General features: G+C 41.8%; 1 long non-coding RNA gene across 1 annotated transcript in view; it reads left to right on the top strand.

Moving 5' to 3' along the window:
* LOC105509045 overlaps positions 1 to 9487 on the top strand; it is a 16063-nt gene extending 6576 nt beyond the window's left edge. Inside the window, exons 2-4 of the long non-coding RNA XR_001001370.1 lie at positions 4646 to 4777; positions 5135 to 5312; positions 9263 to 9487. This is a non-coding gene — a long non-coding RNA (uncharacterized LOC105509045). The remainder of the gene's footprint in view (positions 1 to 4645; positions 4778 to 5134; positions 5313 to 9262) is intronic.
* Positions 9488 to 10261: the final 774 nt, after the last annotated feature.

The following is a 10261-nucleotide window of genomic DNA, read 5'->3' as shown; positions in this document are numbered from 1 at the left end:
AAGGAAAGAAGGAAAGGAAAGGAAAGGAAAGGAAAGGAAAGGAAAGGAAAGGAAAGGAAAGGAAAGGAAAGGAAAGGAAAGGAAAGGAAAGGAGAGGAGGGAGAGAAAGAGAGAGGGAGGGAAGGAGAGAGGAAGATAGGAAAGAGACAGAGAAAGAAACAGAGAGAGAAGGAGGGAGGAGAGAAAAGAAAGGAAAAGAAAGAGAGAAAGAAAAGAGAGAAAAAAAAGAAAAAAAGAAAAGAAAAGAAAGAAACCAGGGCAGAGGGAATTAAATACCTTGCCCAAGAGTTGGTGGCTTATCAGAGACAAAACTTGCATTGAATCTCTGATCAATGTGAAGTCAAAGTCATTCTTTCTAACAATCCTGGGCACAAATCGTTATCCAGCTCCTGCTCACTGAGATGGGGATGGAACAACTGCCATACACAGGCAGAATGGGCATGGAATGCAGGAGGGTTCCTGGTTTGCCCACATGTAGGGCTCACTAGCATGGAGGCATCATATTGCATTGCTCTGTTTTTAGCTAAAATTTGCGTTTCACTTCTGCATCAAAAAGGTCCTTCTGGGGCTATAGACTTTCTGATGACTAGGAGGGGTTGGGTGTTGCTGCTCAGAGAGGCCCATGTCCTGCAGACTCTTGCTATGTCAACCTTTATTCAAGCTCTGAGCCTCTGTACTTCAAAGACCAAATTTGGTCATGGTTTTCAGAATTACAGATGGAAGCCAGTGTCTATCGGCAAAAAAAGTGGTGTACATGGAGCTCTGGGCTAAATTCCAGCTCTTACACCACATGCGTGTGCACACACACACACCACAAGCACACACACACAGGGGCATTGAACAATATCCTATTGCAGACTTACAGGATAACCTGGAGGCATGACATTTATTTCTTCTCTCAGAAAATCAGGTTTTTATTGAGTAGCTTATATGTGCCAGGATCATTTGTGATATATATATGTATGTATTCTGGGTGAATAAATATATAAGTGGGCTAGTATGATAATCACAACACAATACCATGCTCGTTAAAGCCTGGTATTTATCTTACAGCCACCCTCCCATCGTTCCAAGACAGCCGCATGCCTAACTGTTCCATCATATGTATCTCCCTACCACCTTTCAGTGTCTCCTTTCTCCCACTTATTCCTTCCAGATTCATTGTGTTAGAGTTCAGTTTTGATCATGTGATTCCCTTGCCCAAAAATACTTATGACTTCCCTATTGCCTACTTGGTTATGTACCGATTATCTGGGAGATCTATCTGGGAGATCTGTCCTTCAATTTTTACCTCTGAAAGCTCCATTGTGTTTAGCTTCACGAGGCTCTTCCTAAACCCCTAGTGAACAAGAAGCAACATGCACAACATAGCCATCATGCTGGATCCAGCTAGTGGGCTCATCCTTCAGCTCTTCTGTCTACCAGCTGTGGGATCTTGGGCAAGTTGTCTATGACAGCATCAGTTTCAGAATGGCATTGTGAAATGAGATGCATTGACTCAGCATGAAGCCCTCATAACACTGCCTGGCACATGCTAAGTGCTCTGCAATCTTTTGTCCTTGCAATGAAGTCCCTGGGCACTCTGTTTATAATAGACTTATTTTTAGCTTTATGCCTAACATTCTAGATAATTGCATATTTTTAAAAATCTTCTCAACTGTTGGAGGATGGAGACAGTGTCGTGTTAATCCTCTACAGTACTTACAACAGACATTAAACTAACACTAATGAATGTCTGTGAAATGGAATTACTTATCAAATGAACATCCAGAATGTATATGTTCAGCTCTGTTGGGTTGTGCCAATAGCCCACTTGGACGAGTCAGTTTTCTTTGTTAGCTCGTTTATTCCACCCTTGATTGTAAACACTGTCCAAGAAGCCTATGTGACCTCCCATAGAAAATGAAGAATAAGTGGGAGAGGCCTGGTGTCTGAGGGTCCTAGAGCACTTATGCCAGACCAGTCTTCTGAGAGGCTGGAATTCATCCCCCAGGTGCAAACCTGATATCTGGGCTTGGAAAGCTCCATAGCTGACTCAGGGTTTCATGGCCGCCTATAAGTAGATCTGAGTTCCCGTTCCATTCTGAAAGTTTCTCCCCCAAATAGAGGAGTGAAGCAGCAGATTTCTGCCTTCTATAAGAATTCTAGAATACTACAAATTCAGCCGAGGCAGGCAGATCACAAGGTCTGAAGATCGAGACCATCTGGGCTAACATGGTGAAACCCCGTCTCTACTAAAAATACAAAAAATTAGCCGGGTGTGGTGGCAGGTGCCTGTAAGTCCCAGCTACTCGGGAGGCTGAGGCAGAGCTTGCAGTGAGCTGAGATCGTGCCACTGCACTTCCGCCTGGGCATCAGAGCAAGACTCCGTCTCAAAAAAAAAAAAAAAAGAATACTTCAAATTCTTTCATAATTCCTCTTGTAGAAGATTTGGACATCACTTTCAAGTGGGATGGAAATCAGATATCCATCATGGTTCTGAGCTTGACATGTGGCCAACTGGACCACCAGCCTTGTATTTCATTTCCAACTTCATCGTGTGGCTCCCAGCAGGGCTGGTAACTCTCTAGAAATGAGAGATACATTTTCCTCACTAGACTATTTAAGGTTTCCCTCAGTCCCTTAGGGAACAGAAATAGAGTTGATGTCAGAACCATCTCCTTTACTGTGAAGTTTATTGAAGTTATGCACAGTTACATCACCTGTGATGTGAGCAATACCACTCGCCACATGGCGTGTGTTGTCTTTTATTTTTAAATTTTTATTTTTGACTTTTGGGAAGTGTAGATTAAAAGACCCCTTCAGTTAGTTCAAATCAAAACCATGCCAGTCCCCATATCTCATGCATTCCAAATACCCACATGACTGTTGGTGGGCGTGTTGACTTGGACAGCTGTTTTGGAAATCAATGTGGTAATATTTGTCAAGACTCTTCAGGATCTCGATCACTTTATTTCAGTAATTTCACTTCTAAAAATTTACCCAGTGAAAAGAAGTAGAAATGTAGACAAAGACCTATATGTGTGTAGGTATGTATTTGGAAGATGATCTTTTCGGTAAGAGCACAAAGCGGAAACAACCTGTCTAACAATATTGTGTCATTAAAATGACAGTACATTGGAAGGCTGGGATATAATGCAGCCACTAAAAATGACATTTATAATGAATGTTTAATGATGAGGAGCAATATCATGATGTGACATTAAGCAAAAACGCAGAATTTAAGATGGTGTGTGGATCTCAACTGTGATGTTTTACACATGCATTTGATTAAAATGTATTTTTTTCATAAAAGAACAAGAATTCATATATGATTGATCTGGGTCAATGGTTCTCAACTGGAGGTGATTTTGCCCCCCAGGGCAATGTCTGAGGATATTTTTGACTGTGATACCTTAGAGGATGGGAGGCTGCTGGTCTGGAATTGTAGAGGCTGGAGATGCTATGAATTGCAGGACAGCCCCCGCATGGCAGAGAATTTTCCAGCCCAGCATGCCAATGGTGCTGAGGCTGACAAACTGCGAGTTCCTCACCTTCTTTCAGCCTCTTTCTAACATGGGTAAATTCCCTTATCTCTTCCTCCCTCTTTTCCTCTCTTTCTTTATCTCTTCTCTTTCTAATATTTACTGAGGCCTTAGTACAGGCCAGGCACTGTCTTAAGCATTTTACCACACGTTAATATGTTGTGTAATGTTGTGTTGTGTAATGTTAATACACAACAACCTCATGATAATAACTGTTTTGTTACCCTAGGTGAGACAACCTTTCAAACCGTTTTGTGGTTTCAAAATAATTAATCAACAGTGCTTAGTAGTACAGCATCTGATACACAGATAAATACATACATACATATATGTGCATGTGTATGTACACACATATACACAAGGAGTGTATATGTTACCTATGTATATTATGGCAAGATTACAGAAATGACTAGTTTTGGATAATGGAATTGGAAAAAAGTTTGGTGTTTTTTCTTTATACTTTATATTTTTCTATATTCACACATTTCTGTATCTCCACATTTTCTTCAACATGTATAATTTATTTTTGTTACTGAAACAACCTAATAGTATATTAGAGCCCCAGAGGGCGTAAGGGCTGTCTCTGAGAAGAACAGTCCCTGCTACATGAGAAAGTGTAAAGAAACTCTATTCTCATCAAGCCGCTTACTTCACTAAAATAGAGCACTGGATCGCGTTGTCTAAACAAAACTTCACTTCCTCTGATTCAATGCAGTCAGCATTGGGGCCACAGATCCTGCTTGTAGCGATCAATTTGCTTGCTATGTTTTGCCGAGGCTACCTCCCTTGGGGTTAATCATTTCCTATTGATCTCATTATGCAACAGAAATCTTTTTCATTTATCCTTTGAATGACCCTTCTGATTTCCTCTCAGTCAAATAACACTCTAGTAGGGAAGACGTAGGCTTTTCAACTTTGTTTACATAGGGGAGCGCTTCAGAAATAAAAATGACCCATCCCTATCTTGAGAGATCATGATTTCACTTCTCTGGAGCTGAGCACTATATTTTTAAACTTCCCAGAGTTTTTCATATGTAGCCAGGTTTGAGAATCACTGCCTGAGCTGTAGTCATGCTTACAATTTTTGAACTGGCCCAAAGAGGAGGGAATTAACCTTTCAGATACAGCCTACATCAAGGAAGCTGCCTGCTATTAGGGCAACAGGATACCTGCAGAGACTCAGGTCCTGACAACGCCTTCAGCTCTCCTCCCACCAAAGACCTGTGTGGTGTCAGTAGCAGCCCCATTTGCGGGTGAGGAGAGAACTTAGAGCCCTGACTGCTGGGACACTCTCCACCTAAAATGCAACCCCTTGAGGTGCTGAGGAACATTCCAGAGGCTTCTTCCACTTGTCAGCCCTTCAGCTATTTGCAGGTGGGCCTCATGTCCCTCTAGTCTTCTCTGTCCCCCTTCCCCTGCCCCAGATAAACATTCCCAGTTTCTTCAACGTCTCTCAGGGGATAAATGTGCTCCTCACACATTCTGTTTCTCTTGGTTCCTGCTTTCTATCAAACAAGTTGTTTATAGCACCTGGCTGATCCTTGCCATATGTTACTGCTCATTTCTGGAGTCTGAATAGTCTAGCTAATTATCATTTCTCCCATGGGCAGAACTTTCCAGAGCAGGTTATCTGCAACGGAAGCAGTGATGCAGCACCCACATGTCCCAGAGGAAGGGTTGTCAGCTGACAGCTCACAGCTGGATCACGCTGGGGGACTTTTTCTTTCCCCTGGGAGAAAATGTATCTAATGACTGATTGAGATGGGGAACAGAAGCCTGGCCCTTTGCGTAAGTACGAAAGGTCTTTGAAGGGCCTTGTCAACTTTTGCACTCCCCATGGAATCAGCTGAGATGTCTGTTTTAACTGTATGACAAGTTAACCTCGCCCTCTGCCCAATTCTGCTTCCTTTATCACTTAGGTGGCTGATCCTGACAGCACACCACAGTAAACCTTCTGCATAGATATTTTCATCTCAGGGCCTGTTTCCCAGAGAGCCCAACCTAAAGACACCTGCTCGTAAATGCAAAATGAGCCTGTGAATTAACTGCCCTGAGTCAGATAGTTAGAACTCATGATTGGCCAGAACTTTCTTTAGGAAAAAAACAGCCTAGGGATAAGGATAGAGCTGTTTCCTTTACAAAGGGGTGATAGGAAGGCCTATCTCCATGACCATACCAGAATAAAATGCTTTTTGAATTCCTTTGCCACCCTGGCTCCCTTCTCTGCTTCAGTTTTGGTGGTCTCCAAGGTCTTACATAGGACTAGAAACTTCAGACGGGATCTGGATAGTGGAGATTGGAGATGCAACCTCACACCATAAATAATTGCCACTAATTTATGTACTATTCTAGCTCCAATAGCTATAGTCCTGTGTTTATTAGCCTGAATATGACCTAAAGTTGTGTTGTAATCTTGGCTAGCCTTGTTTCTCTGACTGTATCTCCTGACATAATCCTGTGTTGCACCCATTGCTATGGCTTGTATACTCTATTTACTTTAGTATAGCCAGTATATGCTATAGCCATAGTATAGGTTGTCCTCTCTGTAACTGAAATTGCCAGCTGGCTTGAACCTCTTTGTCTTTTCACCAGCTATTTCCCCTGCCCACTTCAGTCAGCCTGAACAACTTCTGTATTTCCTTGAAACCCCAACTCAGTCATCATCTTCTTCTACATTCTTAGCACCTTTGCTGACCTCTTTAAGCTAGATGGGTCATCTCCATTTGTGCTCTCACCCTAGTTGCCTTGGAGACCTCCATCACAGCACTTGCCATTTTTCTTTGCAGGACCATATCCTTCAGGGCACTGGTCACATTTCATCCACCTTTGTACCTCTAGCAGCTAGCACAGTGCCTGGGACATATGTAGTGGAATTAGAGTAAACTAAACTCAAATTTTATAGCTCTAATTTTGAGACTTTCAGCCTATTAGAGAAGTACCAGCTCTGCCAACCTACCACATTGCCTTGTGATACATTAGGCAACTTTGCAAGTAGTTTCAAAGTTTCCATTTGTGATTGATCTAACTAACTCCTCCCTAAACCCACAGGGGGGAAGTGAGAAATGGGCTTGATGTTTACAATGACAAACCTAGCCGAGGAAGTCGCTTCTGTTTGTTTTGAGTCAGAAATATTTCAGCACAGAGCGTTGGACTAAGGGGGATGCCTGAGGGAGGTGAACCTTGTGACCATCCTGACTTTATGTTTGGGGCTACTCCTGAATCACGGCTTAGGAAAGGGGAATTCAAGCAGAGCATAACAGGTTTGCTTAGCTGGCGAGGCAGAAATTAGAGTTTAAAGTTTACAAAGTTTCAGGATAACAGAAAGAACAGAGCTGCAAAAAAGAGCAGCTCCAGAAATTTATGTATCAGTCCCCTTAAGATACCAGAAGGAATTAAAATATACATGTTTAGGGCAAAACTTACCCAACCTTTGGCAAAAACAGCTTCTGGAGAGCTATGAGATGAGCAGAGATCACTGATGATACACAGTGCTGAGAAATACAGGTGTTCCAATCATCCAGAGTGGAGAGAAGACCTCAACTGAGACTCAGAAAGACCACATCTGAGAAGCAGTGTGCCTCTCATCCTAGAGCGAGAGTACTCTAGAACTACTCTAGCAAAGCTTAACAACAAACCTTAAAAGAACCAATCTAATCTTCCAGCGAATTAACTGCCTGTGATAACAAAACTTAGCACTCTCTGAAGAGAAACCACAAAATGCAGACTCTCAACGTAGCGTTACAATGTCTAGAATACAATAAAAATTTATAGACAAACATAGAAGCAGGAAAATGCAATCTATGCAAACATAGCTGATGAAAACTGATCCTAAGATTACCCAGAGGTTGGGTCAAGAATTTTAAAGCAGCTTTATAAATATGTTCAAGTACATAAAGGAAAACATAGTGATAATAAATTAACAGATGTGGAATCTTAACAGAGAAACGTAAATTATAAAAAGGAACCAAATTAAAATTTTGGAACTATAAAGTACAATATCTGATGTAAAACATTAACTGATGGGCTTAACAACCAATTGGAGACAACATAAGAAAGGACTAATAAACTTTTATAAATTAATAGAAAATTTCCAGCAGAAAACAGTTGGCAGGAGTGTCAATATCTGGTAAAACTAATATTTATTTTAATATTAGTTTGCCTTAAAACATTTCTTTCTCTCTCTCTCTTTCTCTCTCTCTCTCTCCACTCATTTCTCTCTTTTTCTTTCTATTTCACAATGATAACTCCAATTTTAATTTAGCACCATAGGGTTGATTCTAGTTTTCTCTTTCCTATACTTGTCACTCCCTTCTCTGAGAGTGCAAAACCTAGGTCCCATTTTCTTTAATACCATTACTTATTGGATCAATCCTCTACATATGTTTCAATCATATATGTCCCACACCATCACCACCCTCTCTCTTGTGCAGGTGCCCTCCTCACTCTGCTTAGGCTCTGAAAGCCCATGCCAAACCACTGCCTTCTGTGGACACGCTCCTTAACATTCTCTAGCTTAGCTGCCTCATTGTGTTCCCCTCCCCCAACCCTTGCAAGTGGAAGATTCAACATTATTAGACCACTTGGATTTACGAAACATGCCAGACTCACTTGTATTTCTGCCCATCCTCAAATTTTCATTCCCTTAGCATGGAATAGCCTCTCTGACATGATCAATGGGCAAAGTCCTCTTTTTAAATTTGAGTTTAAGTATTTTCTAATCTTCAAAGTCTTCTTCTGTGCCAGGGATGGTCGCAATGCTCCTTTATCCTAGTGTTGATCTTGCATGTCCCTGCACTGCCCAGGTATTTCCAGACCCTTGTGTACCCTGGTGCACTCTGAATTCCTTGCGGGGAATCCAATGCTCTGTGCTAAAATATTTCTGAATCAACATCTTACACATCAAAGATGCCTGATGGTGTGGCCACTGAAACTTATGCCAGTTGCAGCAGCACCAGGGAGGTGAGAATGGCTGTGTATGGCAAACAATGTGTGAAGTTAATACACCAGCTTCAAGTGTGTTTTGGGGCACCTGCATATCTATCTCTCATGCCTTCAGCTCTACCATGATGGGTCAGATTCCACCCCCTGCCGCTTCATTGCTGGAGGATCCTAAGAAATGCAAGATCATTTTACTCCTGTTTTTCAGGCTTTGGACAAAGTCTGCTGCCCACAGTGCAGTTTTTGTCCTATCAAATAACTTGGGAATAGTTCTGTCTTCACAGTTAAATGAATATGAAGCTTTGAAATCCATAAAATAAATAGAATGAAAATTTAGCCCATCAGATTTGGCAGCTTCACAAAACTCACCTAAACCTTCTTGTGCCTCTTGGATTCCAGTTTCCAGCCTGAGGCGGGGAATGAGAGACATGCTGATGTATTTAATACTCATGAGAACCACTCCAAGGTTGGAAAGGGAACCCCAAGAGGAAAGTTTCATGAAGAAATAGGAGGTGAGAAGAGACTTCTTTCTGCCTCTGAACATAACACGCAGCAGGAGGCTAGATTTTAGTTTGGGGTTAGTCAGCATTTCTTCACGGGGCAAAGTAAAGAAAGAGGTTTTGGTTGCAGGATTCAGGATTCCCTGAAAGATACGAGTGAAACACTCCCCCTCCCCACCTTGCCGCCACCATCTCGGGGCAGCCGCCATCAGATCTCTCTGGGATCCTGAGGGGCCTCTCAACCTGGCCTGCCTGATTTGAATCTCTCTCCGCTTTGATCAGGTAACTTGTCTCTTTCAGGTATCTGGGCTGCTGACCCAAAAAAATGGAGACACTGTGACCTGCTATCAGGGCTTTCACAACTGGTCCCACATGACCATCCTGCCTGACAACCTCGGCTTGACTTCAGCCTTCCTCTTGCTGGATGACTTCAGCAAGTCAGACACTCTGCCTGCATTTGCCTTCTCATTTATAAACCAAAGACAGGATTATTGTGAGAATCAAAGAAAATAATGGATATAAGCATTTGTTGATTGTCAAGTGTTAAAAAAGTTGTTAGAGTTATTGTAAACTCAAGGAGACATGTTAAAATGAGTTTCTCAGTGGTTTGGATAGTTAAATACTATAAAAATTACTTGAGAGACATGTGGAGCCTCTTTGAGTGGATCATAAAATCAAAAACTAGGAAAGACTGGGGCAGTGACTCAATCTACCACCCCAAGCCATGGCTTTGTGATGACTATTAACATCTAGGTGTTCAGTATTTGCCCTTATCAGTTCTATGATATATGGAGCCTAAAAAAAGTCCAGGATCTTTCAATCTGATCCTGAAAATTCGTAAATGAGGAAATAGAGCCCCAAGAAGCAGCACGGTTTGCTCAGTGTTGTACAGCTAGAAGAAGTGCAACTAATAATAAAAGTAGAGGACTGTACGCTTTCAGCAAAACATTGTTCCTACGTGACCTCACTCTGGCTTCAGAACTGCTCAGGACGGACATTAAATAGCTTACCAGAGTTTCTCGGATACTCATTTTTCAAACCAATCTCTGAAGGTAGGCTACAGATGTTCTTCAAAAAACAAACAAACAAAACCAAACAAAAACTAGTTACAGGTTTCTCCCCTCATCCAAAAATGGAGATTTAAATGTTCAGGGAACTCATGTGTTGCTTTTATCTGTTTTATGATAATGTTGGGGTTTTGTTAAAAACTCCCTTTGAAACACAGGGTCTGCTACTGAAAATGCTATGGAAATCATTGATTCAGAAGAAAACGAGTATGTGAAGGGAGCAAGGATAAGA

The sequence above is a fragment of the Colobus angolensis genome, unplaced genomic scaffold, assembly GCF_000951035.1.
Source record: "Colobus angolensis palliatus isolate OR3802 unplaced genomic scaffold, Cang.pa_1.0 Scaffold17, whole genome shotgun sequence".
Taxonomy (NCBI): Eukaryota; Metazoa; Chordata; class Mammalia; order Primates; family Cercopithecidae; genus Colobus; species Colobus angolensis.
Note: the sequence above shows the minus strand (reverse complement) of the source record. Positions and strands in the feature narration are given on the sequence as shown.